Here is a 20,539-nt window from a genome sequence, read left to right on the forward strand (position 1 = left end):
TGTACCTGCTCATGTTTCTTTCTTCACATTAGCTGTTTACACGGACTATATATGAATAGGTGGTTCACTTCTAGAACATGCATGAATTCCATGACCTGTCCCTTTCCATCTCATCCTGCAACATTTAATTTTATCTTTTTTCCTACCATAGCCCCATGCCTCATTTTTCTCATCTATTTTAACTTTATTTTGGCCTGTAGACATCTTTGTCAGCTTCATTAAAACTTTTTAGAATACAATAGGGTATATACATTTTATTTAATTAAAGAAATTCAACAAAGGAACTTCTGAGGCTAGAACAAAGGACATTTCAATGTGATTACAACAACAGTTTAAAATGTGTACAAAAGAATGAAGTAACTAGAAAGCCATAGATCCAAAAGGACGCTCAAATTCATGAGCAAATTCACACCAAACTCCTTAACTTTTTGGAAAACTTTATGATGTCTAGATCACGGGTATCTAAATAAAATTTTATTGGAACTCAGCTACATCCATCCATTTGCATATTGCCTGTGGCTGCTTCCAGCCTGCACCAGCAGTGTTAAGGAGTTGTGATGCAGAGCCTAAGGCCTACACATTTTAAAATATTTACTATCTGGCCTGTGAAAAAAAGTGAGTTGACCCTGACCTTGGTGGTTGTGTCCAACCTGCTGCGTTCTTTTCTGCCAGTGAGCTTTGCACCTGTATTGTGCCACCTAGGGTGAGCCTAGACAGCCAAGATGGAAGTGCATTCCAGTGGATCCGCTAGAGAAATACCTGACTCTGGTTTCACCATCAGTATTAATTACAACGCAGTCCTCCGGGGTCCCACATACCTACTCATCAGGGACAGTTCTTTATTTTACAGAATGTGTGCAAGCGTAATTCACGTATCTATTTATGTGGGGTGAATACCCAGATGATGTACAATAGATTTGTTGCGTACAAGACGATTTCCACATACATGGAGAAAATGTTCAGGTCTCCTAATGGACTCACACATTATACAGTTCATATACTTAAGATACTCTTCTATTTCTTTTTTTTTAAGTGAATTAAATTTGTCAGGAGACCAGAAATTTCCTAGTAGAAACAAAATAGACAACCTCTGTTTTGATCAGCTTAATCCAACTACTGATCTCGCAGAAGCAAAGCCATCTTTTTCCACCCATATCACATGTGTCTCTGTGTCTGTTTGCAAAAGGGCTATGAAACCTAAGGGGAGTTATTATGTTACTGATGAAAAGCTCCAATCTGTAACACATATGTGCTTTGCAATATATAGTCTCTGCTTATTTTCATTAAATTGCATTAAATGCTTCAATATGTAGCAGAGTCATCTTCCTTAGGAAGCATAGACTTGGGGAATCATTTGTGGTATCCTTGGGAATCCCTTTACCTTGCACCTATGGAATTCTGCCCCACAAGGCTCATTCCTTCCTGTGCCCTGGTATATTTATTAAGACGGGGAAATTTTTCCTTTCTTGCTCTAAGATTTTGCTCTTGTCCCCGAGCTACTGTTTTTGAACTAAAAGAAAAGGCAAGGGACAATATATTCAGGAAACATGGTAATACTACTAGAAATTACTACATGATATCTGTTTTATCACTTAAAGGCAGACCAGAAGTTTTCTCTCTTTTTTTTCTTCCAAACTACTGTACTTTAAACCTAAGCTGAGACTTGAAGTAGAACAAAGAAAGCCGATATTTTCCAAGCTGGGGAAATTTCAGCATTCATACATATTCACTGTAGTAGATATATGCAAATCAATAATCACTCTTTTTTTCTCTGCTACACAGCATACAATCTATATCTGATTTTTTTAAATCATTGATTTATTTAAAATTTTCTTCTTTCAACATACTTTGAGTTATTCCTGGAAAATAAATAAATGCAAACATACCTCAAGTTTTAAATATTGTTTTATAAATATACTTTTGTAAGCATCTGATAACATATAGTGGCTTATCTTTTCACTTCTAGCTTGATTATGCATGTTTCTATCCATTTCAACATTAGAGTCCCAGGCGGAAAGTAAATGCTGAATGAAGTTTCTTTTTAATTAAACTTAACTTCTTGTCCTTAAATCCATCTTACTTTCAAGTTTTCCACTTTACTAACTGAAAGTCGTTATCATGTTAATCTCGAAGGAAAAGAACTCCATTTTTTTGAAATATAGAAATCAAAGATACAAGCTCTTCCTTATTTATATTTTGCATAGAGGAAAACAAGGGAGATGTTAGGAAATATAATTCTAGATGGACTTCGATTACTGCTTATTAATTCTAAATATAGATATGGAGGACATTGGCTTCCTAGGAAGAATAAATAATTCAAGTGTTTGCATAAAGGAAAACAGGGGAGTTGTTAGGAAAAAATAATTCTAGATGGACTTCGATTATTGTCTCTTAATTCTAAATATAAATATAGAAGACATTGGCTTCCTAGGAAGAATAAATAATTCAAGTGAGGGCACATGGCATGCTGTGAGGCGTGGTGTCATCAAAAAAGTGTCTAACTCTGGAAATGAAGTAAGTGTAGAGCTTGATGAGATTGTTCCTCTCATCTGGGGGAGTTATGATAACAAGCAAACTCACACTCACAGGTTAAAACTTGTGTTTACACTCGTCTGAGGCTGCTGCAGCTTTGTCACTTCCCACGCCTCATGGGGGGACCTCAGGAAGGTGTCAGCGATGACAGTCACAGCACTGACCTGCCGGAGCTGTGAGCACCAGGCACACCCTGCCCTTCCCTTCCTCTGCCCCAGTTCTGAGGCAGGTGGACCCCCATCAGACAGCAGGAAAGGGGAGAATGTCCTCCTAAGTCTAGGTGCTTACAGCTGTTTTCAAGTAAATAAGCAATTCTTATCAAGTGGAAGTGGAAGAAGTAAAATATATTTGTTTTTATTTATATGTAAAATGAACAACCAGAATGTATTGTCAATACTAATGATAATTGTAATGATTAAGAGCATAATGATAGTACTTACCGCAGGCTCTCTTCTGAGCATTGTACACATGTTTAACTTTTTAAATCTTCAATACTTCACAATAAGTCTCAGGCAAAGAAAGCTGGAATAATTTGTCCAAAGTCACACAGAAAGGATAAATAATCTGTATCCAAGTCCAAACTACCTCCCCAAGCTCATATTAAAATAAATATATATGTACCTTGAACTCTCAGATTTTTATCAAAATCCCTCAAGCACTAAACACAGGCTCTACTACAAACATCAAAGATACTCAAAAATACATGTTTTCAATGAATGAGTCCTCTCTTATTTTAGAGGCTGTAGACGTCCGTGTATAAAGCACCAACTCCAACTAGGATTTGAACGCTGGATTAGTGGTCCTGAAGAAAATCTCTCTGCCTCACTTTCCTACTCTGTTATGTGGAGATAATGATAGTACCTACCCCATGGAATCATTCTGAGGCATTAAATAAACTAATATGCATAAAGCGCTTAATGCCTGGCACATAGGAAGCACTTTATCAATGTAATTGATGATTATGGTTATGACTGTTAGGAGTTAAATTATATCCCAAAGAATATGTTGTGGTCCTAATCCACAGGGAATATGACCTTTATGGAAATAGGGTCTTTGCAGATGTAATCAAGTAGAGATGTGGTCATACTGGATAAGGGTGAGCCCAAATCCAACTCTGTTGTCCTTATAAGGAGGGACAGATTGAGAGACACAGACAGACCCAGGGAAGAAAGACATGTGATGACAGAGGCCACGATTGGATTATGTTGCCACAAACCTAGTAGCGCCAAGGATTCTAAGCCAGAGCTGGGAAGGAGCAATAAAGGATTCTTCTCTTCAAAGGAAGCACAGCTCTGCCAACACCTTGATTTTGGACGTCTAGCCTCCTGAACTAGGAAAGAATAATTCGTATTCAGTAATAATTATTATTACTTTGATGGTGATGGTAATGATGATGATGATCCCTTGGGTTGAAATGTATTAATTCAGCCAAAAGTCTCTATTAACTATTATAGATCAGACAATGCGGTAATCTAAAATTGTGTAGCTTAGAATATCTTTGTCTAAATACGGTCAACTCATTATAAGCCTTGGGTATTTTAGACTCAGAATGTAAAATTTGGAAGTAAAAGTGAAGTTTATGAATTTGAAATTGTCCACACAAGTCTGTGCAAGGATCTTGTTACTGATTCCCACATCACATGTCACAGATGGCAAGTATCAGTCTCCATCACTCTGAGAAAGCACCCAAAGAAGTAAACGAATAGGAATTCGACGTATTTCTGGAGGATAATGCCATTTTGAGATCTGGAAATTCATTTTACTACTTGGTTTATTCTGGTTAAATTATTTTAAAGATTTATTCTCTTACCGGTGTATCAAGAATGTTTTCTTCTGTTCATTCCCTGAGAAAAGGCGATGAACAGTCCTGGCAAAGCTCATCATTTTTCCTGACTGTAATATGGTAAATTAAATACTGCGATTTAAATTGGACTATCAGATCAGATGACTTCATGCATTCCAGATCTGAGAATGAGTTCATGTTCTCTTTTTGGGCCATGACAAAAGAAAAGTATTTTATTTATGTGGAAGACTATGGAGAAATAAATTATTTTTATGTTATGGAGCAGAGGTTGCTAGCTGTACACATCTATTATGTTTGAGCCAGTATATGCTTTGGGAGTGATTTGTTATGTCAATTAGCCTATCCTAAAAAAAACACATTGCAATTCTCAATTGGTCATTACATCAAGCAAAATACACAGTATAAAAACAGCTAGACTAAGAAAAAAAGAGAGAGAGACACTGATATGAGTATTTTATGTTCCCATTATGAGCTATCTGTCTTTGAATTCAGCCTTCAAGGTCAAATACCATTACATCAAAATTTTAATTCTCAGAAAGATGAGAAAGACAATTTTCACACATATGGGTGTGTAGGTTTGAGCATGCACTCAATTAGTTCATCCTAAAATCAATATTGTACATTGATTGTGTCATTTAGAGAAAAGCTCTAATTCTATCTGACAAAATGAGATGTTTTCTTTTCAAATAAAAAATAGAATATTACTCTAATTTTTCTCAGATATCAATTCAGATTTCATAGTAATGATAAGCCATGTTAAAGTAAATCAGGCAGATTAAACTCTTCAGAAATTATCATTGCAAGAAAGTGTCTAAAAATAGATACAGATTCATGTAAATCTAGGGGGAAAGTCTGCTTACTATTTTCTGATTTATTTGTTTAATGTAAACAAGTATCTCAGTTCAGACTTTGAAAGACTTTAAAAAGTAGAACAGCTAAACTGTTTATTTGGCTTTGCCAAACACCACATTATTTCTCCTGTCTTCTTACTCTTTACTAATCCACTTTCTCAGAAAGAATAGAGAAATGGCCTCCATCAATGCATTTATACTTGTTCATACTGAAGCACGTATGAAGCCCTGATGCATGCAGGCATTAGGGAGAAGGAGTAAAATAAGATAAGAGAGGGAACCGGTATACATTCATGAGGTTTCACAGGAGCAGACAAGACAATCTGTCTACATGTGAACAGATGTTTCGCTTCCCTGGGTGGTTTCATCTTGACCCAGACATCTCCTAGCTCTCTGTGCTCCCAAAGCTCCTCTCTGGAAATCAAAGACCTGGGAAATGAGGGCAGAGCCACATTCTGCCCTTCGAGAAGGAGATACACCGACTACTGTGACCGCAAACCACGTTAAATGCTACCAAGCACACATGTTCAGGCTTTGGGGGAAAACCATGGGTGAGAAATTGCAATGATCTCAAACATCTAGAATTTGAATCTCTGATCAAGGATATAAGTAAAGTCATCATTTACGGTATTCTTTATATTTTAGATAGTTTATAAGTTGGTTCTTATAGGATAATTTGATATAAAGCTGGTATAATTAACCAATCTGAAATTATTTAGATCTCTAGGAATTAAAGGCCTAATACTTTGTATGGAGAACATAGAAGTTAGGGTGTAGATTTTAAATTACCTTTTAGACTACAAAATTGCATTCATTTGCTAGGACTGCCATAACAAAGTAACACAGATGGGGTGGCTTAAGCAACAGAAATGTATTTCCTCACAATTCTGGGAGCTAAAAGTCCAAGATTAAGGTGTCAGTAGGTTCTATTCCTCTGAAAGAGAAGGAGGCCTCTATCCTAGCCTTGCAAATGGCCATCTTCTCACTTTGTCCTCAATGGGTCATCCTTCTGTCTGTGTTGAATGTGTCCTAATCTCTTCTCAGGATGCTGGTCCTGTTGTAACATATCATTAGGGCTCACTTAATGACCTCTTTTGAACTTCATTGCCTCTGTAAAGGCCCAAATACAGTCACACTCTGAGGGACTGGGGGTTAAGGCTTCAATATATGAATTCTCAGGGCACACAATTCAGCACAGAACAAACATATAACTTAAACATTCAAAAATTACTGGAAAATTAAATTTAGCAGTTAAGCTGTGCAACTAAATACAACTCTCAAATATAAAAGATGTAATAAAGCTTTCTGAAATATCAAATTTAATCAGATTTCAAGATCTGTAGCTAATAGATTTACCTAGACTGATACTTTCCTTGAAAATCTTCCCAAACTGTAAAGGATTCACCCCAGACAAAAATGAATTTCTCATAATATCTAAGATTTTTAAAGGTAATTTCCAAAACCTACCAAACCGGTAGCACTTTTTGCATATAAAATGACTGAAGTGACATGTAACAGTATTCAAGTACAGTTATTTCTTCTTGTCTCATATTCAGGGAGATAATCATTTTTTGTGAAATCTATAAGCAGCCAGAATTACTTGAGATGTTTTATATCAATGATTATCTTCTTTAATACAAAAATGCAAATAAAACACTTATTCTCTAAAAGTTGAAGTCTACTTCTAAGAAGAAATAACATCCTCCTTAAGGACAAATTGGGAGAATAAGTAGTCGTGTTTTGGAGGAAATGATTTTGTCTCCCAAATGTCTCTACTGTCCAGGGGGAAAGGTTTGGGGGCAGTAAGATTAGAGAGTTTAATTTTTTTTAATTATTGCTTTGACCTATATTAAATTGCAAAAAAATCCTGAGGGTAAGAATTTAGGCTACTTTCCATCATGTGATTTTTTATGATTTTTTAGAATAAGTTTTATAAGGGAGAATGAGACATTAATAACAAATGCCTAAGTGAATGTATTTTATGGTAAAGGTGGTGGTAGCTGAGGGTTGAAGATATATAACAGGTTGTTGGAGAAATTTTTTTATCTTCACCTGATGATATGCTTTATTGATTTTAGGGCAAGAGGAAGGGAGAGAGAGAAGGAGAAACATTGATTGACTGCCTCCTATATGCCCCCTAACTGGGGAACCGACCTGCAATCTTTTGGTGTACAGAACGATGCTCCAACCCACTGACCCCCCTGGCCAGGGCATAGTGGGGGAATATTGGCTGGTGGATGAGACAAAGGAAGTCAGGGATAGAAGTGAGAAAAAGTGAGAACATTTGAGACATTGAACAAAACATCCATGTAAGATTGTTATTTCACACCAGCTCTTTAATTGTATTGACGCAGGAGTGCCAAACATTTTGCTAAATCCATTTTCATGTTTAAGTTTCAAATATTCCCCTCCAGTTGGTACTGCCTGAGTCCTCACAAATTAATTGTAATCAGTTGAACCATTCAAGATTAAACTCAGTCATTAATTTTAAAAAAAGATATTTTGTAAATACTTTGTAGATACAAAAAATGGAGTAGTATTCAGATATTACTCGTATATTTATTCAAATAAGTATACTAAACAAATCCAACACCATCATTTTGCTCTCAAAATTCTAAATAGCCCTTCAAAAGCCTGTCCTCACAGCAGATTTTCAAATGCTTTAGTACTTTTCGATGCTCATTATGACCTTTATCTTGTACAAATTTTATAATCTGAAGCAGGGCATTATTTGAATGGAAATCTTACCAAATAAAGTGAGAAGTTTTCTGATTCTCCCTGCTACTGTCTTTTTTATTCTTAAGGCCATATATGACTGCAAATGAGGTTAGGGCAGCCGTGGGCAAACTACGGCCCGCGGGCCGGATCCGGCCTGTTTGAAATGAATAAAACTAAAAAAAAAAAATCAGTATTCTTCAAAGATATATCTATACTAATAAAAAGGGTAATATTCTAATTAGACCAGATAGACTGGATGTCTTCTGGACGTCCTTCTGAACAAAGCCACTGTGGTGGGGACCAAGGCAGAGGCAGTTTGGGGCCATCAGGCAGGCAGGCAAAGTGGTTAGGGGAGATCAGGCCAGCAGGGGAGAGCAGTTAGGAGCAATCAGGCTGGCAGGGGAGAGTGGTTAGGGGTGATCAGGCTGGCAGGAGAGCGGTTAAAGTTGGGGGCAATCATGCTGGCAAGCAGAGGCAGTTAGGGGTGATTAGGCTGGCATGGGGGGCTGTTAGGGGTGATCAGACAGGCAGGCAGGCAGGTGAACAGTTAGGAGCCAGCAGTCCTGGATTGTGAGAGGGATGTCCAACTGCTGGGGATCGGGCCTAAACTGGCAGTTGGACATCGCCCGAGGGGTCCCGAATTGGAGAGGGTGCTGGCTGGGCATGAATTTCCTGCACCAGGCCTCTAGTATAAAAGGCTAAGCAACTGGCCAACCAGTGGCAACTGGTAACTATGACCTGCACTGACCACCAGGGGGCAGACGCTCAATGCAAGAGTGGAAACCACAGGCATGGAAACATGGAACAGACTGATGAATCTCAGAGGGAAGTGGGGAGGGGAGATGGAGGGAAGAGATTAACCAAAGATCTTATATGCATATTAGAGGCCTGGTGCACAGATTCGTGCACAGGTGGGGTCCCTCGGTCTGCCCTGCAGGGATCAGGCCAAAACCGGCTCTGTGACATCCCCTGAGGGGTCCTAGATTTCGAGAGGGTGCAGGCCAGGCTGAGGAACCCCACCAGTGGTTACATCCCCCGAGAGGTCCTGGATTGCGAGAGGGCACAGGCCAGGCCAAGGGACTGCACCGGTGCATGAATGTGTGCACCAGGCCTCTAGTGCAATATAAAAAGGTTATAAAGTAGATTGAATGGGATAGTGGTTTAAAGTACTTAGCACATTGCCTGGCACATGCTTACACACTTTTTAGATCCCATTACTATTTTCTTACTGTTCAGAGTTTACACACATTGTTTAAAAAGATACTTTAATAATACAGAAAGTAACAGACTTGTTTCCTCTAATAGTTCTGTTAGCAGAAGGACAGCTCAGCTTACCAAAGACTGCAATTGAATGTGCACTTGATGGTGATGTAAGCTTGCTCTGTAAATGAGGGGAGGCTCTGGAAGCCACATAGAGATTATAAAGTGGACGCTGGGCAGGTGATTCCTGATAGGACCAAGAAGCATGAAGCCTGCTTTCTGTTCTTAGCTAATGGGAGGCAGTGTCCAGAACAGCAGTGTGGAGAGAGACAGCTGTGCTCTGCAGTCAGGCTCCGCAGATGGGAGGCAAAGGCTTTGAAGGCCGAGGCAATGAGACTCCTCCGTGGTGTCACAGTTGTAGCAGTTGCAGGAGTGTTTGCACCCGTGTATGGGTTCAGGGGTAGCAAATGCTACGAGACACTTGAGTTTAGTTGCTTTAGTTCCTGGGGTTACAGCTATTGATACACAGCTTCTGCTTTCCAAGTCTTTAGTTTGGTCAGAAAGACAGTAATAGCGTAAAACCTCTGGAAAGGCACCCGATGTTACTGCTGACAGAAGTATTTTTAAAAAAGAGAATTGGTACTCTTAGAGTTGAGTTGATTCCAGCGCTTAAGTGTGTGTTTTTTAAATCTGCCTTAAATATTATATTTTCCAAAAATCTATTCAAGAATATAATTAGTGCCCATACTAATTATTTAATTACAGAGATTTTCTTGTTTGTCTGTTGAGAAAAATTCTTGCTTCCCAGTTTTTAGCGCCAAGACAGAGAAGTAATTTGCCTGGGCGGGAGACAAGGCACCTTGCTCTCAGGTGGACATTAATTACTTGAAGGCAAAAAAACAGGGGTTCTTATGTTGGGCCCATCGCCTCCAGAATTTATTAGCTAAATGGTGTGTTTATGTAAACATTTTAGGATAGAGAATCATCATTCTTACATTTTGAAATAATGACCAAACAATAAAACTAACATTGACTTAGGGGGTAGGGCAAAGCTAAATACCAGATCTTTACATTCTAGTTTAGTGATAAAAACATCACAATGACTCATACTAGCTTTGCTAACCTTTTGTCCCTAAGATCATTTTTACACTATCCTCAAATAAGTCCAACTTTCCCTCATCTTTATTTCTGGAATTCACTTTTCTTAACTAAAATGTTGTATTTTCCATAATGTCTGCCTATTTCCCGGAATATCAAAGTTATTTTTCATTTCAACACTATTCTCTAAATTTAATTTCCACCACATCAACTTTATAATATTTTTCCCATAATCACTAAAGCATTTTAACAATACTATTTATTCCAAGCTAAAGCTACAAACACTATCCCTTTCTCCAAAAAGCAGAGCTAAGAATAATATTTTAGATGTATTAACAGTTTAGAAATGTTTAATTATATCTGCTATAAAAATGCACTTAACTACAAAATGGGTTTTTTTCCTATTACATTGTATAAATTAACCTATTCAAATTTTGATCTCTGTTTTTGACATAAGCCATTATCATCTCTAAAGGCTCTTTTTGGAATATAAGACAAGTTTTTAGTGTGCTTTGACTTCATTTCCTCCTAAAATATTTAGGATATGACAATTTTTAAATCTGTACACGTTGTAATAAAATTTTATCCCACACCACAGTGGCCAATTATATCAGTGCAGTCTACCACCCTTTTACTGCATGACTTTTTAAAATGAATTTATAAGACTTGTTTGCAATACTTAACATTTGAAAATAATCATTACATCTGTATTAAATTTATTTTATAACTTTTTAAATATTCCTTCAGTGACTCTATAAATATCTAAATATATATCCAAGAATCTGAATTTTTATATCTATTTTTTAATATAAATATAGATTTCTTTAAATATCTAGAAACTAGCACTATTATGAGTCATTTTGGACTAGTGTGTCTTCCCTTAATAGTACCTTTTTATTTAAAAAATGCAATTATGAAAGTCATTTTCTAAGAATAATTGTGGAAAAATACAACTTGGTGTATTTTGTCATGTATAAGATATATTAAATGTGGCAATCACTTTATCTATAGTATAATGCTTCACTAGATGTAAAACTGTCTCCAACAAAAGATTATTTCTTAGTTTTCACACACATAGCTGAATAATAATAGTAACAGACTATAAATTTATAGAAACTAATATACTCAGTATTTCAGAACTTGACTGATATCTAATTGTTCAAGTAACATTGGGGAAAAGTAAGCCACAAGGTATTTTTGAGTATAACATCATTAATCATTTATGATATACTGCTCTGTTGGGGTATATTTTCTTATTGTGTCTCTTTAGCAGAAGCAAAAGTCATACCTCAATTTTTTTCTCTAATTACTCTCAGTGCTTTGCACATCGTTTGTAATTCATTAGGTTGTTTTGGAATCAATTCTGGTTTCTATTTTCCTTTTTAATGATTTCTTACAAGTTCATATGACTTATTTTGTTCAATAACATTTATTAAGCATTGATAAACACTGGATACAACAAAATATATTTTGACATTAATAATAATGACTCTGAATCTCACTCATATATAGCATCTGTTAACCAATACATTTTTTTACTAGCCATTAACATTGAACAATTACAGCCAATACTTTCTCATTTCTTAAAATTACAAAGTGAATGTGTTGACATAATATCTGTTCATCTTTATTGCATATTATTCCCCAATTGCAGAAAGGTTTACATAGCAATATGATATGTAAAATCACAATCAAGGATGAAGAGATTTGGGAGCCATAATCAAACACTATATTCAATAATCTCAATGAAGATACAGTATGCTTCTCTTCCCATTTTAAAATTTCACCTAGAACAATATTTTGAAGTGTAGGAAATTTCCATATTGGAACGTTTTTAAATTTTTGTTCTGGTCATCATTGCTATCATCAAAATAAAACACCAAGAACGAGTCAAAGGCAGGAAGAAATGAAGACAATTGTAGCACAATTTATATGTCAGATTTGTGGTGCCAAAGGCTTTACAAGCTTTTTACATGAGTTCTGGTACTTAGCTAATGTAGCTACAATATCTCCAGGGCCTTTAACATCCTTTTTTGTCTCTCAAGTGGCCTGTTAATGATGGTTAAGAGAACACAGAATTTAAAAAAAAATGACCAGAGGGATTTTCTGGTCACTTTTTCCAGTTTGATCTTTTAAAATTAATTCCTTTTCCTTTTCATTGGTTCTGCTGATTTTAGAGAAACAGTTTATTTTACAGAAACCTAGAGGCTAACCAAGTATCTAAGAAAGTTCCACTCCCTCTTTTTGTGTTGACAGTGATTTTAAAGGACCTGCAGGTATAGACAATGGCATTCTTGCACCGGGTATTTTATGAGCAAATGGAATATAAGCTTCCCCCTCTCCTCCCATCAGCAATGAAAATGAGCCTGAAAATTGACTCAATTAGGGATTGTTTAATTGACCTGCTGGTGAGTCTATCTTGATTTTCTTCTCACAGATTTTAGCTACAAAATTTATAGTGTCTGAAAATGTTGCTTTTTTACAATGTGTGTGAAATCTCTGTGAGCCATATTCCTCCAGGTCATGCAGCTTGAACATTAACCTGACTCAGAGAATGTACTTTTCTTTGGTTCATGGTCAGCCTTCTCTTAAATAGTCAAATAGTTACATTTGGTTTCTCTCTCTCTCATTTTATTTTTTGCCTTTATGTTTTCTGGAGAAAATAAAGATGATTAAGCAAAACATGTGACATTAACCTCCAGAGATACTTAGAAACTTATGACTCAATAATAAAAAGCAATCTATAGATCCTTTTTTCCAAATCAGAATGCAAGTGTCATGCCCTGGAACACTGTGCACTATATACTTGGTCTAGTTTCACTGACAAGCCTTTCTCGCTCTACTAGAGTTCAAAAAATCCATTCAGATATACTGCTTACATATAGTTAGTAAAACAAACTGAACTATTCCTTAATTTTAAGAAGCTATAAATAAATCTTATTATATACAGCCCATACAAATCTGATTAGTATTTACTATTATTCTTCATTTGCAAATACATTATGCTATAAGAAACATTCCAATATAGCCTGCTTTTCCAATTTAAGGCCTCCTACAATCAAAATGCTAGTACAAGGTGAGACAAAAGTAGGTTTACGGTTGTGAGTATGTGAAACACAAAGTTTATTCTTGTATTATTTTTTATTAATTATTGTATTATATTTCACATGAACAACTGTAAAACTCCTTTGGCCTCCACCCTGCATAAACAAAATAATGGAACATTTTGTGTCAGCTACTTATCACTGTACAACAAGTCACCCCACCATTTAGTGGCCTATTAAGTGAGTATTATTGCTCAGGAGTCTGCAGGTCAGTCTGGCCAGGCTCCCTCCTGATCTGTAGATTCTTGTGAATCACCTTGTCGCCTCAGCTCCAGGGAGTTCCTGCATGTGGATCAGGTGCCTGGTTTCTTTTACCTGCTGGTTTAGGTCTATTCATTGGCTAACTGGGCAGGATTCATGAGAATGAAGCTCTTTTGAAAGTACTTTATAGGCTTCCTCTGAGTCAGACTCAAGGCTGTTCTAATAGCTGAATCCAATATTATTTGGGAGGCCCTCATCTCTCTCTGGACTTACCGCTGTGTTGGCCATGTTGGAAGGTTATAGTATGAGACTCAACCGTTTCTTAGAAACCATTTTATCAGCAAAAAGGGAAGCCTGGGCACTGACTGAAGTCTTCATCAAGGGTCTTATATTAACTCATTAGATTAGATCTGATTCTCAGACCTGGTTTTATGCTGGGACTCTTCCTGCTTGGGAAGATAGAAGATGAGAACCAATTTTGTTTTTATTATTTTTTTTATAATCCTCTAAACTCTCCTTGAAAACTGGCCATTTCTTTCTCTAGTCCAGAGATCGGCAAACTAAGATATGCAACCAAATCCAGCCCACCCACCTCCTCGTTTTGTACGGCCTGTGAACTAAGACTATTTTTTACATGTTTTTATGGTTCAAAAAAATAAAAAAAATGGTAATATTGTGTGAGACATCCAATTATGTTATACTCACATTTCAGGGCTCACAGATAAGGTTCTCTGAATCACATCCACACTCATTCATTTCTGCGTTGGCTGGGGCTGCTGGCGCACAGCAGTGGCAGAGGCGCAGAGCTGAGACAGGCTGCCTGTCCGCAAAACCCGAGGCATTCACTATCTGGCCATCACAGAAAAAGGATGCGGAGCCCGCTCTCACACACATTGTTCCTCTACTACCTTATCATCTGCAGCTCAAAGAAGCCAACTGACACTTTCAACATTTTGTCTGGAAGTCGTTTGCAAAGTCCAACAATTTATTAGGAACATATCTATTGGTATAGTCCTGACAATTGTTTTGTTCTTTTATAATGAGGCTCTCTTTTTTTCAGCCTCTAATAGTGATCTCTCACCATTTTCCAGCCTCTACTAAGTACGTGCCCACCATATTTCTATTATGTACTCATTGCTTTGCTCTCAAATCCAAGTATCATTTTTAAGTTAATAAACACTTCCTTTGTACACACCAGTTTATCAGTTACATCTTGCAGTATAAGAAACAGACACAAATTCTGTGGCATAAAATATCAAGCATTTATTATTTCTCCAGAGTCTATGGGGCAGCTGGGCAATAGTGCCGACCTTGCCTGGGCTTGCTCATGTATTTGACATTAACTTGTAGCCTGGCGGGTCTAGAATGATCTCTTTCACAGATCCCCTTTTCAGCTGGCTGTTGGCTGAGGCAGCAGGACTGGCTGGCCCCTTGTCCTCAAGCAGATGACCCTGAAACTGTCCACATGATGGTAGTGCTGTGATCCAAAGGTATGAGAAGCACGCATGAGAGGCGTGGACTAGACACCGACACTCCATAACTTCCTCCACAAGAGCAGCCCAGCCCAGACTTAATGAGGGGGAAATAAACTCTACTGCTTGATGAGATAATCATAACACTCATGATATCACTTTCAGAAGCTTTTGATATACAGAGTGTACAGGCATCAGAGCATATAAGCAAATCTGTACTTACTGTTAGTTTTTAACTCTGAACATATTATGAATGAAAATTATTCTATCTTTTCCAGTCCTCACATTGTCATAATGAAGCACTCCCAAAAGCTATTAACATTGGTAAAGATCCTATTTTAGACAGAGAATTGGGGGAAAGATGTGTAAAAGAAAGAAAGAAATGGAAATTCAGATAACTCAAAAGTCATCTTCCTCTAGAGTTCATTTGTGAGGAAGAAACATTTTTTTAATCCTTCTTAAATGCTCCACCTGGAAACCGTTCCTCTACATTTTAGATTCTCCTGTCTGCTCTTAGTTCTGCTGTGGGACACTCCTTCTTCTGCTGCTAGTTAGGCCTTGGATATCTTTGCTGTACGCCCCTTCTTCAAGTTTTTATTTTCTTTCGGTGGTTGTCCCTGGAATAATGAGTATTGGGTTACACGATTTTACTCTCCTGTCTCTTTATTCTCCACAACGTCATGTACCAGTGGTAATGTAAGGGATTTGTCTTTACTGACCAGCATAATTCCTCAGCGTGGGGCCTGAGAGTTTGTGCAAAGGGCAAGCATACTGAGGGCAGGCTTTGTGGCCCGCGGGCTTTGAGTGAGTCTCTTCCTTATGCATTGTTACTGCTCTTGTCCTAGTAAAATTTAAGAGGAGGAGGAATGTGACTTGATTTTAGTCCCTTGGGGTTATCAGATAGATGAAGAGGTGGCAAACATATATATATACATTTTATGTCAGCTCGTGAATCTCAGGACAAACTTCCTACTGAGATTGTTAGGACACCTCTTCTGAGACGCAGGGACTTAGGGACAAATGGTAGGTCCCTTCAATGGGCTTTCTACACTGGGTTTCTTAAAGGGCCACAGGCTCATGCTGTCAGCTTCTGATGGCATTGTTTTCTTCAAGCGGAGAGTTGTAACTGAGCTGAAAAGATTCCTTTCCTGGGGACTCTTATGGGGAGCTCTGACCAGGCTTCATACAGTGCTTGCAAAGGCACCTGTGACTGAGGGTGAATCTTTCCCTCTGAACATGAGATGGGGGAGAGGCGAAAGTTTTAGAAATCTTTTATATGACGTCCACCAAAAGGAAATTATCCTAAGAATTAGACGTTTAACAAGTCTTGTTTTTGCAGAGTGCCTGATTCAGGACTTGCTTCTCTGTTATCAGGGGTTTTCCTCTTTCAACCAGAACTTGCTTTGGGACAGCCCTCCTCCTTGCAGGGAAACAATGTGGTCTTGCCCTTCATTCCGTTGCTAAGTCCCACTCATTTCTCGTGTTACCCACAATGTCACTTCCTCAGAGAAGCCTTCCTACTTCTCGATTTTTTAAAATTATTTACTTATTTATGTTTTGACTTCAGATTTTTAGAGCAGATTAAGTGACCCTCTGTGTTTGTGTGGCACAACCCCCAACTTCCTGACGGAGCCCTACTTTCTCCTGTGTCCACGGCCGGCTCTCCTCTGGTTACCTTAAAAAGACCCTGGAGACACATTTGCAGTTTCCAATATCTGAGGCCACATCACCTTTGTCTCTAGGGTGTTTCCAGACCAGTCTTCACAAATGAAACGGCAACAGTGGGAGGATTTATAATTCCCGCTTGTGAGACAGTCAAACATGGGAAGTGGGCATGTGCACTGATCTTCCCATTAAATCCATATGTACTTTCCTCTAGTCTAATTCAGTCACATATGTACTCAGTTAGCTGCCCCGTCTCACAGCCCATCCCCCACATAGAATTTCTACCCTTAATCTGCAAGGTCATCTCATGGCACACGTAAACTAATCACTAAAATTCTGTGGCACACCAAAAAATATATCCTATTTTTTGTCAATCTGATTCATTCACACCAGACAGCTATTGTTGTGTTGGCTGTGGTCATTTTTTTATCTGACAATCTAAGGAAAAAGAGGTCAGTGTCCCTGACTAAATAGTCAGGTATTGCATGTTTTAAACATTCTTGCAGCAAACCGGTTAAAATCGCTAGTCTAGTCCAATGGAATCCTAAGAATTTTAATGTCATTTGTGATCTTTATTCATAAGGTTTATCAGGTTTTCAAATATGTACCTGTAGGCATAGTACCGCTATCATTTCTCCTACTCTCCATTATTAATCTTTAAACATCCAAAAACCTGTAACTTGATGGCACCATTATATGGATAGCTTTAAAACTTAGAAGAAAGGGATTACTGAATTAGATAACATTTTTAGCTGGAAATATGCTGGCAACTTATAGACTGTACTAGGCTGACATTTTTAAAGTAAATTTAAAGATAGACAAACAAAACAACAATAGAAGCATTAGTTGTTTTTATTTCTAGCCATTTTAAACATTTGTCTACTTTTCTGAAGTTAAGAAACATAAACATGAACTTGTCACAAGTGTACACAGCTTGATGGATTGTCACAAACGGAACACACCTGTGTAACCAGCATCCAGGTCAATAAACAGGACTCGGCCAGCGCCAGGAACACCTCCTGCTCGCGCTGCCTTCAGAGGTTAGTATTTTTGAAGGAAATCAATCTAACGTGGAAGCAGATGTAGGGGCACCTGACACCCACCCGAGCTTTATTTTCTTCATCTGTAAAGCCAGTGGAACAACAAATATGCTGAAAAATTTGCTCTTTAAATGTGATCAACTCTATGAAAACATGTTTTAAACCACAGCAAGCTGCACAAATGAACGGTATTATTTTAATTCTCTGTTACTACAAAGTACCCAGTGCCGAGTTCACCTTGGAAAAATGATCAGACTTGGCACCAGCCATGAAGAAGAGGGAGCGTTGCTGGGGAATGCCAGCAGGCCGCCTTCCAACAGACCTCTTAGAGCCCCATTACCTCGGTAGGCTTGCCTGGCTCCGCGTCTGGCCCTCAGCCTTTCCAGACTCTGAAATCTAGTTGTCTATTTCTAAAGGGCCTCGTGGTATTAAATAAGCTCAAGGGACTGATTTTAAAAAGCCAAGCCCTGTTTTACTAATTTACTATGAGGGGACCAGGCACTTGAGGCCTCTGGCCAAAATATTCTCCCCCTGTTGATCCTCCTTCAGGGAAATCCCGCTGTGTTCATTAGCTAGCTCGGCCAGCTTGGTTTCAAATAAGAATTCAGGACAAGAAGCTCCTCCTGGGCTGTGATACTGAAGCAACTCCGCACCTTGGTGATTCTTTTCACGCCGACTCAGCTGCCAATCCAATGAGAGTGCTCAGAAGCCTCCAACTTCCAAGAAATGAATCGAGAACTTTTCAGCCGAGGAAAATCCTGTGTACACAGTATTGCCATCACAGAGGGCAATGAGAATGGGACCCTGAACGTATTTTGGACTCTCAATAAAAATAAATGGTTAGTTATTATTAAACTGCATGTGGGCCCACCGGCCATGCTACCCCTCTGATCTGGTGTCCACCCTTCCCTCTGGCAGAGGTCACTCTTGGCTGGAGCACCCAAAAGCTGCCCTATCTACCTTGCCTTCTCTTTCTCTGTGTGGTAATTCTCAATGTTTACCTCTGGAGTTAATGTTCCCTTTTTTTGTATAGTTAGTAGGGGAAATGTAGATGTCCCCCTGTGCAGATATGTGACTCCTGAAGGTGAAGGTTGACCATCCTTCCCACAGGTACATAGATGATTCAGAGATTTACTGCTAGAATATTACTTCTCACACCCAGCACTTACTTGGGTCAAGACCATCACCTTCTTTTGCCTCTGACCTTTTCTATTTACTGGTTGTGCCATCCCCACCCTGTTCCCAACCCCAACCAATGGAGCAGCCCTCTCTTTAATAAAGTTAATATATTCGATCAAGAAACTCTTGTGGTACTTCTAGAGACATTCTTGCCCATTGGTAAATGATTTATTTTTAATGTCTGAATTGATCTAGCATGTGTTGATTCTAAGTTCTTAAGTTCATAATTGCCAATACTGACAATGCTATTCATTTGTTCTGGGTCAACTCCAGACTTCTGTGAACTTCAGCTCATTGGTAAAACTGGGCTGTTTGAGAATATATTGAATTAGGAAACGCAGAGCACTTAGGACAATACCCAACACTCTTTGTGGACAGGCTCCAAAACCACGTTTTTGACCAAATGCAAAATAGTTAATGTTTAAAAAGTCCATATTTATTATTTGTTATTTTGGACATTTTTCTCTTCATGAGGCATTAAAATGAATATTTTGCTCTAAATTCATCCTCACAATATGTGAAGAAATTCCAAAATAGGATTGTTCTTGAGAGATTCATGGCCTAAAAGTATAAAATGACAAAATATTAAAAACATTCTTTAAAGTTTATTTTTTCCTACCTATAATGTTAATGTAGCAAATAATCCTAAAAGCTTGGAATTATGATAAAACATATTTTGAACTATACTACTGTATGATTTCTGTTAAAACAAAAACACTTAATGGCTCAAGAGAATTGAAATATTTTCTCTAATTTTCAAGCTAATACACTATTGGTACATCAGTTATTAAAATACTTCTCTATTTTAAAGATTTATTTTTAATCAGAACATTACAATCATCATCAAATATGACAATAGTTTTTCCTTTTGTAAAAAAAATGTAAGTACACTTAAAAATGACATTTTAACATATGAGGCACATAAGATTGTCACTTTGGTTACATCAAGAATGCTTTTAATATTTGAAAATACATATGTAATGATCTATAATAATAATAATGTAATATGCTAATTAGACAGGACATCCTTCTGGACGACCTCCGGACAAAGCTGGGCTTGCAAGGGAAGCCCGGGTCCTGGGTGCTGGAGGGAAGCCTGGGTCCCGGGTGCCAGAGGGAAGCTGGTGCCGGCAGCCAGGGGAAAGAAGGCCTGCTCTTGCATGAATTTCATGCATCGGGCCTCTAGTTAATAATAAACCCAAATAACATAATAAATTACTACTTTTATTAATAGTGATTAGATATGGTAATGGTCACAATCATCATTAATTATGAACAAGTTCAGAGTTGTCAGAAAAGGCTGGGCAATGAGCACTCAGCTATTTGGCTGTCTAAGGGCTGGTGGGAAAGCTGTGGTCAAATGGCAGGCTTTTGCTAATTTCCTGTTGTTTTTTAAAATGTTATCCACATTGCCAATGTTTGGAGAATCCCTACCTAATAAGAATTCCATGAGCTCTCATAATGATTAGTCTTGTGTATGCTTTTCTATGTGTACGTCATCGAATTTTTCCAATAACAATTCAAAATCAAGTGATAAACATACATTTTAAAGAATCAAAATTCAAAAGAAACAAACTTTCACAAATAGAAAGCAAGAATAAAAAATTATAACTCTGCCCTGACCAGTTTGGCTCAGTGGCTAGAGCATCGGCCTGTGGACTGAAGAGTCCCAGGT

This window comes from Myotis brandtii, unplaced genomic scaffold (genome assembly GCF_000412655.1).
Source record: "Myotis brandtii unplaced genomic scaffold, ASM41265v1 scaffold53, whole genome shotgun sequence".
Taxonomy (NCBI): domain Eukaryota; kingdom Metazoa; phylum Chordata; class Mammalia; order Chiroptera; family Vespertilionidae; genus Myotis; species Myotis brandtii.